General features: G+C 36.6%; 1 protein-coding gene across 3 annotated transcripts in view; it reads right to left on the bottom strand.

Annotated features, from left to right (window-relative positions):
- AGBL1 (AGBL carboxypeptidase 1) overlaps positions 1-14,741 on the bottom strand; it is a 359,716-nt gene that overhangs the window by 200,529 nt on the left and 144,446 nt on the right. The window lies entirely within an intron of this gene.

Here is a 14,741-nt window from a genome sequence, read left to right as displayed (position 1 = left end):
TGATCCAGGATTGAAAACATTTACCAATTATGGCAATTTATTTTAAGAAATCCATTCTAGGTTTTCTGGATCACCCAAGTTCTCCCATGATAGTCTATCTTATTTAGGTTTGGGAAGCTTTATTAAATCAGGCCCTATGTCTGTGTGTAGTCTATCTCTATCATACAAACCAAAATACAAAATTTGACATATATGCACCCAAAAAGGTGAGTATCATTCCTATTTAATAAATTATGCAAAGCTAGTAGTTATTCTCTGATCTTCTGAAACGATTCCATTAAAACATATTCCTCTATACTGCTTGTTTTTTCCGTATCCAATTTATTTCTTTGTATTGCACCTCTTAGCCATCTCTAAACTGTTTTTCTCTTTGTGTTTATCTCATTTGCTTTTAGTGCCTCACTCTATATATTGCTTTTCTCATTCAACTTTTGCATCTTTCTCAAGTGGCACCATCTGGGTATTGGAATATACTGATAAAATGCCAGAAGCAGCCTCCAGGGATGCCTGATCTGTATTGATTCTCATCAATCATAACTCTTAGGGTCATTTCAGACATGTTGTTGAAAGCAGCATTCTACTTCAGACTCACCAACAGTTAAATGTAAGTGGTTGCCACCCATATTGTGCACACAACTGCACACCTTTGTGGTTGCGGTGGTTGCGATTGTGGTGAAGTTTAAGTCACTTCTTGCTGTGTGGTTGCTTTTCCTCTTCTGGAATAAGAACCAAACCGCAACAACGCTCAACCTTTCTCAACTACATGACAAAGTGGTTGTCAAACTCTGCAGTTGACAACATAGTAGTGAAAGAAGGGCAACTGGGAGCAACTAACAGTTTGGTTTTCACCTGAAAGTTTGAAAGGGCCCTGACCTCCATTTCTTCTACATGGGTCTGCCGTAGTTAGACGCCACATATAGCATCTCACTTGGTTTATCTTCATCATCTCCTCCAACCTCAGCATCCCTACTGAAAAAGTTCTCAAGCTTTTAGTGACCTTAGACTTAAAAACAGCCATATGAGTAGTTAAAAGGGAAACACGGATTTTGTCTAGTTCATCAAATCCATTGCACAAACTAGTTTTTATAGGTACATCTGCTATGGAACTATACCATCTCCCTAGTTTGATAAATGTCTTCTAGTACTTGGAATGTAGAAATGTATTGCAAAATTGACTTAAAGGATGTAATATATATATATAGCCCTGTATGTATTGCCACAAAGAGGCAAGCTGCATAACTCCGTTTTATATGACCCCGGGGCAAAGGTCCCTTTAACCCATTCCTGAGATTCTGCTGTAACATAAAACAGGGCAGGCTACAAGTCAGAGATCTATAAGGAAGCAAATACAGGTGTACTTCAGATCCAGCTATGAACATCTCCCAGGGAATGTAAATTAAATATTGCTCTGGAGGGCCAGAAACCTAGATGAATGTATAACAAGCTAATAGTCGAATGTATAATAATCTAATTGAGCTTATTATAAAACCATTCAGCCACCCTGGAAATATAGCAATCATCAATTAACGTGTAATTAGGTACTTAACATTTTTTTTGAACATCCACATAGTCAGCATACTGAAACTGAATAATATATTGTGGCCTCACTGGAAAGCTTACAGAAGAAATGCATATTGTGTACAAATCAGCTTGACTCTCATTCACAGCAGGCAATTCGGAATAGAGAGTTTCTAATAACTGTATATAAATGGCAATGGCAAAAAGGCAGCCAGCACCGATCTGGTAGCCAAATTATGTGAAAAATATTAACATCTCCACACATTACCAAGCAATGCTTTTGAAATAATGAATCTTATAATGAACACATTCATGTACTTGGCCGAGAAGTATTTTTCTGTGTTAAATTGGCTTGTCACATAAAACTTTAAATTCTCTTTGAATACTGGTTCTTTGATAAAATCTGAACTGTAAAATATCATAATTCGCAACTAACATTGATGAGAATAGTTCGTTGTAACCAGGGTCAAAATGAGGACATGGAGTCCCACAAAAATTCGAAATTAAGGCAAGAGTCAACCATAGAACAGGAAAAACCTAATTCAGGGGGCATATGACTTAGGCCCATCAGAGGTTTTTTCTGACCACTGATGGACCAGTCTGACCTTGGTTAAACTTGGCACTAAACAACATAGGGCCATCACTAGCATGTAAGGGAATTTTGGTAAAGGAATAATGAATCTCATAATGAGCACATTCATATACTTGGATGGGAATTATTTTTCTGTGTTAAATGGATTTTTCACATAAACTTTAAATCCCCTTTAAATACTGGTTCTGGAATTCAATTTGAACTGTAGAATATTGTCATTCACACAGCTAACATTGATGAAAATTGTTAATTTTAACCGGGGTTTAACTTGGGGTTCTGAAGCCCACCAGAAGTTGTGAGAAGGAGGACCATAAGAATATATAGTCTTCCTGGCACAGTTAAGGCAGCAGTCCACCATTGAACACAAAATACATTAATTCTCTGGGGGTTTGACTCTGAGCTCTACCAGAAGTTTTTTTCCTGTCCTCTGGTGGGCCAGTCTGACTTGGTTGAATATTGACACTAAGCAACATAGGGCCATCAAGATCATGGAAGGGAAAATCAATAAAGGTAATTTTGTAAAGCTAAATGGGGTTTTATTTAAATATGCTTTTGGCTACCTCACCTTTATAAATAGGCAGTTTCCTGATGAATGCCTATTTTTAAAATGACTCATTTGTTAAAAAAGCTACTTCTTGTTCTTGTACAGAAAATACATTTAACATTCATAAATTATTCTTCTTTGAAGGCTGATTGATTATGAATTTAGGAGCAATCATAATGTTGGTGCTTCAAGGGCAGTAATTTTAAAAAACTAGTTTACCTAGGAAATAGTCAACCTGTTTATTTTAAGTGAATCCCAGTGAACCATTTTCTTTGGCCTTAAGAATAAGTAAAAGGACCACTGTTATTCCATCTCAAAGGTATGATGTTCTCAAATCAATCTGACATAATCTAGTCAAAGACCTATTCGTATGGACCCCAAATCCAACTATGGACCTCCTCTGACACCTTATCGGTTGGTCACCTTTGTTCTACATGATTTTATTAGCATGCAAATTCAAACAGATATGTAAAAAAGATGAATATAGTTGATACTCAAAACTGTAACTTACAAGTATATTTTTCTTATATGAAATAAGTTCTTCATTCCACCATAAGACTAAAAGCCTTTGTCCTTATATACATGACATTGCAGTTTTGCTCCTACGTCTGATTCATACGATGCGCAACGCAGTGTGGAGCCTGACCATTTGTTCAGAATTTTTTAACTGCATATTGCTTCAGAGAACATTCAGGGATATTACTTTAGAATCCCAGAATGAGCAAAGCAGGAAGCCCATTTTTAAACTGCAATGTGCTAAAGTACTTTTTAATAAGTGTGCCAGTGAATTATTTTTCTTTTCCCTAAAAAAAAACACTAGTATGGACATCCTACCTTATCTTATTTAAAAACTCGAATTTGTTGAGGTTGTAGTTATTTCTCAAGGGCATTATTTCTCAATAAGGGTTGTCCCAGAGGTTTTAGGGGTTCCTTAAGTAATCAGCAATTTGTGCCTCTCAGGTCAGTTACCACAGACACCAATGGCTATCTGTAAGGGTGGCATTCATTCCAGTGACCAGCAAAGCAAGAGGAATTCTTTCTACTGACCGCAAAGTCAATGTACCGTGAGCTGTTGATATTGGTATTATTGTCAAAGGTTCCCTAGGACCTGATTTTTTTTTCTAGTGTTCCTCCATGTTAAAAAGTTTGAGAAACACAGCTCTAGGAAGTCCCAACATACTCTGACACTAATAAAAATACAATCTTACCAGAAACCCAAACAATCCATAAGTATTATATCGTTACCTACATTACCTCATCCATGATCTACAGATGTTATGCTATTTTCCTTCTTTTGCCATCTATACATATTAGTAAGGCTTCACTCTTCAAGGAAGTAAAATAACTTTGAGGTCATCTGATCTGAAGTTAACTGAATGAATGAATTTCTAAAGAATAATGTTATGTGGTCCACACAGAAACTATGATACTGCTTCAAATGACACAGCAACTTTTAATTAAAACATCAACATTTTACAATTCAAATGCAAAAGACAACAGCTTGTCTGTTGAGTTACTTTTCATGGCATTTATCTTTAATGTTTGTACCAAAAGGTAAATCTTTGTAGATGAGAATAACCTCATTTTTTGAATGATCCTCAATCAGAGCCAGTTTAGGATTGCAACCTAATCTGTACTAAACCTTAAACTGTAGCAAAGGAGGGAAGATGCGAGCCATGTGACAATGGTACACTTCTGTCCTGAAGCATTATAATTATTTAAAGTGAAACTAAAGTCCCACTTTCCAAATTTTCAATTTAGGCAGGTGGTTATTGCAGAAGGGCAGGCGATACCCCATCTGCAATAACTGCCCTTAACTGCCTGACTGCTGCCCAGCTGTCATACTCTGCTAAGCCTAACCAAGCTTTCTCAGCTTGCACATTGTAGGAATAAGTGAATTCCCACATCCTTGTGCGGGGGTTATGTCATCCTGGCATGGCCAATCATTTCATCTGAAGATCATAAGGAGGAAGAAGAAAAGAAATAATATGGTGGTGCCCTATGATGGAATACAGGAAGGGTTTACTTTAGCTTTAAAGAGAATGAGATATGCAAAAACATATTTTTTATAGCTTTATTTACTGTATCAGAATTAAATGTATGTCCCCTGGTGTCCAACCCAAATTCTTCAATATACAGAACTTGTGTAACATGTTACATACACACATGTCATAAGCATTATTATTATTATTGGATCACAAAGAAACATTGTTTTAAATATAAACATGGAACCATATAAATATTTTATTGTAAGAAATTAGACTTCTTTTATACCATAAATTTTAGGAGCTGTATTGTAGCTTGGGATTTACGCTGGTTGCTCTTGTTGTGTTAGCTGGTGCAGATTCACTCTTAGCTATTCCTTCTGCTACAATAAGTGTGATTTAAAGAGGCTTAGCAGCCACACACCATGTTAAATGCGAGAGACAAAACAGCTGCACCACTGAATGGGGCTCATGTGAACCCATAATTGACGACAGCTGCACATGGTGTGAAGCAAAGGAAATGAGCTTTATGTTTCAGAATTTGTTTAAACATTCTAAGTAGCCATTTTTTCTATACTAAGAAGACGAAGTTAGAAAATAATAATTGGAAGTATGGAAAAAGTTACAGATGTTACAGTATGGAAAGTACATTACAGGTGTACACCACTATTTTTTTTCTCATAGCAGCAAATGAGAAATCAACAGACCTAACAACAGCAAACATGATTATACAGAATGACACATTGTTACCTTTCACCAGAATACATTACCATGGTTAATGGTTGTTCATGACACTGAACTATAAGGTGCAATTGTGCTGGCAGCTTGGCAATGAATTCAGTCTAGTATAGAAGAAAGGCAGACATGCTGTATAGAGAATAACGTGCTATGACTTATTCCTAAAATCAGTGATCCTCAAACTATGGCCACTAATCCTTTGGTAGGAGATAGAAAGTCCCTCACTTCCAGGACACTGCAGGGAACCTGTGGGTGCCGAAAGCACCTAAAACATGTACTGTCATGTGGAGTGAGTTGGTGAGAAGCGTGAAACATAGAGCCTAAGCAAAGATGAGTGCCACTGAACAACTAAGAAGGGTTTCACAATCCTACAGGCAACAATATTGGTAAACCTTTTGACATAAATAACAGGACACTACTCACTGGCACTACTGATGGTTACTGTCCCATGCACTGGACACTTTTGTTGAGGCATTTCCTTTATTACCATCTTTAGAGGAATATTATTTTTCTGTCATTGACCACCTGTTTTACCCCTGTTTTTCACTGATGCAGGAGATATTTTAACTCCCACTGTTCACTAACACAGGTGGACTTTTACCCCCTACTGAATTCTCCTATTGTGTATAGTCTTCCCCAAAAAATCTGGCTGATAATGTAATGGTCCCTTTGTTTAAATAGTTTAGGGATCCCTGGATAAAATAGTAATTTCTTAAAGTGCAGGATATATGGTAGATATTTCTTTTATATAGCTAGTATGTACAGTGCATACATTTTTCAAATAATTCATAAAACATTAAAAAAACTCAAATGCTACACAATGCTAATTACTTGGCCAAAGTGACTTCCCAGTTATTTAAAAAAAAACAAGCTTTGCGTTATTAGTAATTTGCATTTCTTCTATTTTGCACTAATTTATATCACTATAGTCCACAATGAACAGATTCCAAGAGACAAGAACACCATTAAAATCTTTTTGCAGTTTGGCTTAAGCACAAACATAATCCAGCAATTGTAACATGTCTGTATTTTTTGCTAAAAATAAAAAAACCAAAATGTACCGTGGTTTGCAATTATCTGATCAAGCTTTCAGGGTTCAGCATGGAAACATCACTATTCTTTTGAACGTTACTGGTTTTGCAAAGATAATCTTTCATCCTTTAAATCCTTTTTATGTGCAGAGTCAACAGGTAATCATGGCCAGTCAGTCACTCAATGTAGCCTTTACACGGGCTCATTATCCTGCTTGTGTCCTTTATAGATGCCATAGACATAATAATAGGAGCGTTGGATAACCGCATCACGTCCCACTGTCTTTTTTCAAGACCCATGGTTGCTCAGCAACAACTTTTTGAGAGTATAATTGGAACCTATTCCCGTCACACTGATAGATGTTCACAGACTATTGAACAACTGAAAAATACAAGATGCTTCAAAGAAAGAGTTTATGAAATCTGTATTAATGTGTTGTATGAGTTAACGTTTTATATAGATTTATATATATATATATATATATATATATATATATATATATATATGGGAGAGGCTCAACTGATGGTGACAGTGGTAAACTAAATTTGCTAGTCAGGGAGCACATGCAGCTTTTTATTGTTCTGCATATAACCTTTGGGGCTCTTACCATAGGTAGCATGTATGTTTAGGTGAGGTGAAGCCAGTGCTTACAATGTATATAGGAATAATATATATATATATAAATATATATATATATATATATATATATATATATATATATATATATGTACATAATGATATAGGAATAATATATATATATATAAATATATATATATATATATATATATATATATATATATATATATAACCCCAGGGTCTGCAATATTGTAAATTAGTAACATGATGCCTTGCAATCAAGATTCTGCAGGAAAGTGCACAAGTCAGTTAGGAAAAGTGTGCCATTTTCTAGCAATAACTTATTGTGAGTTTTGACCAACCACCGTATGAATCATGAGTTAACATACAAATCTATTTTTATTTACCTTTTAGGAAACCTGCCTCAAATCTTTGCCTTTCTACAATCTATTGGTTCCATATGAAGTGGGAAATAAACCAGTGATTCATATTCTGCTATTTCTTTTCAACCCTGTCCTGGTGTGAAATGATCACAGTGTAGAACAGTGTTTCAGGGTTCTGTGGACTTCCTAAGTTCCTCCAGAAGTTGCTAGGGCTTCCTTAAGTGATTAACAATTTGTGACTCTCTCTTCTTCCCACTGACCACCTGACCTAATATACCGTTAGTTGTGGTTATAATCATTATAGCAGGGGTTCCTTGAAAACCTAGTTATTTTATTAGAAGTTATTTCAAGGGTTTCCCCATGTTTTACACTGATGTAGAGAATGTGGGGTATACATGTCAATGGAATATTATTATTATCATCATTATTATTATTATTAATAATAATAATATTAATAATAATAAACAGGATTTATATAGTGCCAACAAAAATTTAGTACACTAAATAGAGGTTTAGAGGGACAGACAGATACAGACAGTGACACAGGAGGAGGAGAGGACCCTGCCCCGAAGTGTTTACAGTCTAGGAGGTGGGAGAAGTATGACATAATAGGATGGGAGATATGTAGTGGTGAGAAGTAGTGATGGTTTCAAAAGACAGAAGACTGGAAGGCAAATTTGAAAAAATGGGTTTTGATGTGCAGAAAGTAGGAAGAAAGTAGGAGCAAGCCAAATAGGACGAGGAAGACCATTCCAGAGAGTTGAACAGCTCTAGAAAAGTCTTGGAGCTGTGCGTGTGATGAGGTTATGAGTGAGGAAGTCATTTGTAGGTCATTGGAGGAGTGAAGAGGCGGCTAGGGTTTTTTTTTTCTATCAGGGCAGAAAGGTAAGTTGGACAAGAAATCAACTGTTTTCTTTATAACCAATCTTGGGAGCATTCCAGATAACAAATGCTATGATTTATTAACCAAATGATTTGCATTTCTAGGTATATATCTCCGGTTGACATGATGACTCAGTGGCTAGCACTCTCCCAGTGTTTGCATAAGTTTCCTCCTATGGACCCCACCAAAAAAAGTTGTAGTTGAATTGATTTTGCTCTGCCAAAAATGGGCTTAGACTAGCTGAAGGGCTTTTGATTCTGAACTTCTCTAAGGAAAAGTTAATAAAAAGGACTTTGTAGAACTCAGTGTAATGTATTGGCATTGATAATAATATTAATATTTCCTCTTGAAAGAGATTCTACATGTTTTCCCAGAAGCTGGCACCGTGGGAAGGTTATATGGTACAAGGCCAACCCAAACTAATCGATGTGCTCCCTATTCATTTAACATAAGCGACAGTGATCTGTATCAATCAAAAGCTAAACCAAACTTTCCCCTTAACACTCTACCCATTCTTGCTTTGTGTGTCACTGGCCTATTCATCATTGATAATATAAAATGACAAGCCAGCTTGACCAGCACCATTATTTCACAATACCATTTGGCCCCTCACTAAAGACATTTGTGAACATATACCAGCTGGAAATCAGCCAGAACAAACACAAGCTTGGCAGTTTGATTTGATCATCTCAATACATAACAAATGTCTAGTAAATGTCTAGTGTGATTTTTTTACATCATGGCTTATATATTTAATTATATTTTACTAACTGCTGTTATAAATTGACATTACAATACAGATGTCGTACTGCATGTTAGGTGCTAATAAACTCTTTGCACATTCTTCCAAAGCCTATATTGCTGTATTTCTTTTATTCTAGGTCAGTCTTTTACCGACATGTCATAACCGAGCTCCTGTGTGCATCTGATCAGGCACCTGTGGATACCAGACATCTGCAGGCATACAGAGATCTAATATTAGTCTGCTTTTACCATGTAAATGTTTGAGAGATACAGTCATCTAGTGGGCTCTTACTAAAACTACAGCCTGTAAGGGAGATGAAGATAAAGACACTTATGTAGTGCATATACTAATGCAGTGGTTATCTTTTTAGAAATATATTATCTTTTAAAATATACTTTATATTGACTACCAACCCAAAGCTGATATTTCTATTTTGGTTGATGCCCATAATTTAAATTGCCTACTAGCTAATTGTGGCAACGTGGCATTTTTCAAGCTCCTGGTGGTCACCTAAAATGCATAATCCAGTTAAAGTGGAACTAAACTTTAATTTCTAAAAAAAAGTGAGCAGGCTAGTTTATTATTGCAGAAGGGACAGATGTTGTTCCTTATGGCATAAAATAAACTAGTTTGCTTGTTTGCAATGTACAGTGAGCTGAGCATCACAGCTCAGTATATAATACTAGGTATGCTGCCATACCCCTGGCTGCCAGGAATAAATAAAACCTCTTATTTGTGCATAGGAGTTACATCATTCTGACCTGTCCCATCAAAAGGGTCAAAGATCTGGAAAGGGAAGAGGACTAGGTAAAGATGGCGGCATCCTGCAGAATAGTAAGGACAAGTGGGTGTAATTTAAAAATTGCAATCAGGCAGGTACATTGTCTGTCCCTTCTACAATAAACAACCTGCCTACTCACAATTTTATCAAACTTAGGTCCACTTCCAAATCTAATTCACATTACAAATAGCAAAGCAGGAAAAGAATCTCTATGTGAGAAAGAGATTGATTTACTAAAGGAGATCAGGCTCTTCACGTAGAATAATTACTACTGTGCAATGGATAAGTGGATAATGGATTAAGTTATGAACAGGCGTAGACAAATGTTGGTTGAAATGAGTGTTTTATATGAACAATTGAATAGCACACGATTGCATGCATGTGATAACTATATTATCATTTGCAGACCATTCCAGATGACTGTACAGACACTGGATGTAAGTGGTAGGAAGTTGGGTAGTGACATCACTTCCTTTTCCCTACACAGGCACAAGTGTCCTGAAGCACCCGATTGTTCACCAACTGTACACGATCTTAAAAACAACAGATCATGTGATGAACAAATCCTTTAAGATGGTTGTTTATTTTAACTGTGAATCCTTGGACATCATCTTTTGTCACTAGTTTCATGAATAATTATGGAAAAATAAGTTAGGCATCTTTAAGACATTGTTGGTTTTCAATGACACTTCAGTTGCAGTCGTTCACTTCAATTTAAATGCATTGAAGTGTAATAATCCACTTTTTAAAGTGAACAGCCTAAATCAACCAGTCAACTTCTTACACCCTTTCATGACAGAGCCACTTTTACCCTTGACTCTTATATTATCTACCAGTAACCCCAATACTAATCTATGGCCCCTCCTGTTACATAATTATCTTATCCTGCATCCAATGGTTCTGTGCCAAATCCTATTCTGCTAAAAAGGGCTTACCAGAGGAACTAGGGTCCCTGGGTTTGAATTTAGGCCACTTGAACCCTTGATCCCTACTTAATCTACCAGTAACCCCCATAAAATCCAGGACACCGCCTGTAGCATATTTAACTTATCCTGCACCCAAAGCTTGTGTGTGAAATCCTCGTCTGCTGAAGGACTCCGGCTCTGATGTTCTGGCTCTGCAATCTACTGATCCATCCTAAAATAATTTGTCACTCCCTCATTTTGTTGTATTATTAAACCGCCCTGCAATTTCTTCGAAATTCAGAAAATTATCCAACGTTTTTTCTTTCCCTTGCACTAAATATATCACCATCACTGTGGTGTTGATCTATGCCAGAGCTTCATTATCATTCAGATGGATGTATTAAATATGAAATGAATGGCATAATCAGCAGGAAATTTTCTGTCATCAAATCTATTACAATAAAATTGCAGAAGCCATTGAAGAATGACAGAAAGCAGAAAAGAACGATGATGGAGTCAATTAAAGCTCGCCTTTTAGGATTATTTGGATTTTCAGTTATTTTTTTAGGGTAATTTTGGGAATTTAGAAAAAAAAAATATATTAACAAATGGATGATAAAAGTAAAACTTTGAAAAGGATACAGCAATACACACGCCACTGCATATTAATTCTAACTATCGGTTTTGCCGCTGGTTTGAATGTGTAATTATAATGTGGATTTTATCAAATAAATTAGTGAAAGGCATGTAGAGAAATACAGCTGCCTGCTTTATATAACAATACACAGGAAATTAGTATAAAAAATTCATCAGCATTAAAATATTAAAACTAAGGATAATATAATTCTCTTTACGAAGCTGCTTAATAAAATATCTGCATGTTGCACACACTACAAATAAACTACATGATGTCTTATCACACATGGAACATGAAACTATGAAAAAAACAGGACATAAATGATGCCGTCCAGCATACGAGCTGATTATGGCACAGCATCCAGCAGTGATGACAGGTCCAGGAATCTTGAAGCCATCATCTGGGTCTTCCAGGTCCGCCACAACCCACTTTGGCTATTGGGTGACCACTGACGTTGTAACTACTGTGTGTGTTCCCTGCATGCACATGCACACTACATAGAGCCAGACTCTCTACATGTGCATGTGCCAAATAAGCCACCAGGAGAAGGGGAAAATGGTTTCATGACAGGAGAGACTTTGCCTGCCACTACCAAAAACCTCTACCACCTAGTTACTTGTTTTATAATTTAATGTTCTGATACAAATGCAATGCAAAGCTACACATAGGAAAGAATTGATCATCCACCCTGCAGCAAATGAAGGTGTCTAGGATGAGCTTACAATCTAATGATCCACTATGGTATTATTACCTTGTGTTTGTATGGTGCTGACATAATATGCAGTACTTTACAAAGTTCATAGTCATGTCACTATCTGTCCCTGAAAGGCAACCAATATCTAACGTACTTACTATAGTCATATATCATTAATACAATCTAAGGCCATTTTTTGAGCAGGTGCCAATTAACCAAACTGCATGTTTTTAGGGATTTGTAGGAATGCCAAACAAACACAAGCAGAAAATGCAAACTCCACCCAGTGTCCCTACTGAGATTCAAACCTAGGCAAGAATACTGTTCACTGAGCTCCTACCATAGTCATATGTCATTAGCATATCCTAAGGCAATATTGGAGTAAAAACCCTACCAATAAGTTGTTGGTATGTGAGAGAAAACCAGAGCTCCCAAAGGATGCCCACCTAAACGTGGCCCACTACAAACGCTCTGCAAATAGTGCCCTGGCTAGGATTTTAATCTTAGACTCTACTGCTGCATAGCCAGGGTCCTAGCCAATGAGCTACCATGCTGCTCTAAATGGTAAAGGAGTTGCAGACAAACATCAATAAACATTACTACATATCATCATCTTTGAGCCCCTTGGTCAAATATTGGATCATGACCATCAGGTCAATTCTTCAGTGACTCATTGGTGCACATACCATGTTAACATTTTAGAAACATTGCAACACATGTAGCATAGCTGAATATTACTCAGTGAAAGCACATAAGCATCTGTGCCAATAGGTTCCTGAAATATAAGTCCAGCCCTGGTAACTGTTTTAACCTCCTGGGCAGTTCATTTCTGTCCGGATTTAAATGTCTAAAAGCACTAGATTGTTTTTCATGAAAATTTATTTTACAGTATAATATTATACTATGAGAATAATAAAGTTTTAAACACGAAATCATGTCAAAATAATAAATTAAATAAATTTAAAAAATGTAAAATTAAAAAAAAAATGCTTTTAATTAAAAAAATAAATAAATAAATATTATACTAATATATTATACTGTAAAATAAATTTTCATGAAAAACAATGCACTGCTTTTAGACATTTAAAACCACTCTATTGCATTAAATATAGTTATTTTGTATTGAATGCAATAACAAATAATTTGAATCTACCATCGCGCCTCTGACGCAACGGCCGCATTCACGGACGTCACCGGGCAGACCCATCAGATGCAGAGAACGCTGGCCAGAGGAAGCGAGGAGACAGGAAGGATGAAGGAGGATGAAGGAGGATGCCGGCGGATCAGGTAACGTTATATTTACTATTGGTTTTCACTGTTTTAGCTTCCACGAGTGTGACTCGCGGTTACCACTTTCAGCGTCTTTTTTTTACCCCGAGTCGCACTCGGGGTTATCGCTGGGGAGGTTGAGCAACAGAAAATTCTGATTGCTGATTTCCTCCTAGAACAATCTATTACCAACATATTAATGGCAGCTATATAGATTAGTTACCCTTACCTAAATTCTGATTTGGAATGCATACCAGGGTACTGCCAAATATTTGTAATTATTCATTGCAGATGTTTCCAGCAGTCTGCACATCTTGGCCAGCAATAAGTCACAAACTTGCTAAATGGACCACAAAGGAGGAGCAATGCACCCTGCTCCCTATGATGTCTACTCATGTCCGCATAATCCGTGTTAGCACAGGCAGAACCTAGAAGATTACTAATGATTCCTGCTTACCTGCCAGTTTGTCTGATCCTGTTCAGGTTATTGCACTGTTCCTAAAAAACATTTATCTTATTTTAACTTACATTTGTGTTTTTTTGTCAGACTGGAGTAGAGCTTTATAATTCATAATGGTTTATTGTCAGGATTCAACTTATGCCAGTATAAGGAACAGCTTTGTGCGTTCTATGCCAGTAAATGGAAGCCCTTGACTGGTCTTGTTCTGTTATCCTTCACATGCATGGTTGAGGTAAAAAATTGTAATACTGGTAATGCTAACATGTGCTTTCCAAAAACCTCTGGAAATCAATGATAACGGTTCTACACATGATGGTGCTTTGCATGTCAGGTATAGACACATGGTGACAGACTCCAAGCATGTCTACATTGTATAGATGCATCTGAGCGACAGTACACAAATGCTAAGCAGAGCGCTGCTGCAATGCCAACAGATTCTGCTGACTGACAGTATTCTCCAGTTATGTACACAATATTAATATTTAGTTCTGAAATTAGGAATTTATGAACTTACAATGGAACTAAATTTAAATAGGAAAAAAATTGTGAGCAGGCAGGTTCTTTATTGCAGAAGGGACAGTCAATGTCTTTTCTGCTCTAAATTAAACAAGCCTGCCTGATTCTTCAATGTACATGTACAATTCGAAGTAAAATATCAGTGTAACTGACTTTTGGGAATGAATAAACTTCAATGAACAGGAGTCCAGCCTGCCCAATAAAGAAGGTTACAAATCCTGAACCCAAAAGAGGACCAAGTGAAGGTGCCATGACAGGTGATCATCGCCCAAGAACAGGAACAGTGAGTATCCATGGGTTTAATTCTGCTTCAAGTTTAGTTCCACTTTAAAATGAAAAATGATCATTACCAATAGGATCCTAAACTTCAGGGTTTACTAACCCATATATATATTTGAAATACCCCATAGCCCCTCCAAAACTGGTCTTCCAAAGTGGGGAACAATTCCTGTTTTATGTTTAAATCAAGGACTGGAACCATTT

The sequence above is a fragment of the Pyxicephalus adspersus genome, chromosome 2, assembly GCF_032062135.1.
Source record: "Pyxicephalus adspersus chromosome 2, UCB_Pads_2.0, whole genome shotgun sequence".
In the NCBI taxonomy this organism is placed as follows: domain Eukaryota; kingdom Metazoa; phylum Chordata; class Amphibia; order Anura; family Pyxicephalidae; genus Pyxicephalus; species Pyxicephalus adspersus.
Note: the sequence above shows the minus strand (reverse complement) of the source record. Positions and strands in the feature narration are given on the sequence as shown.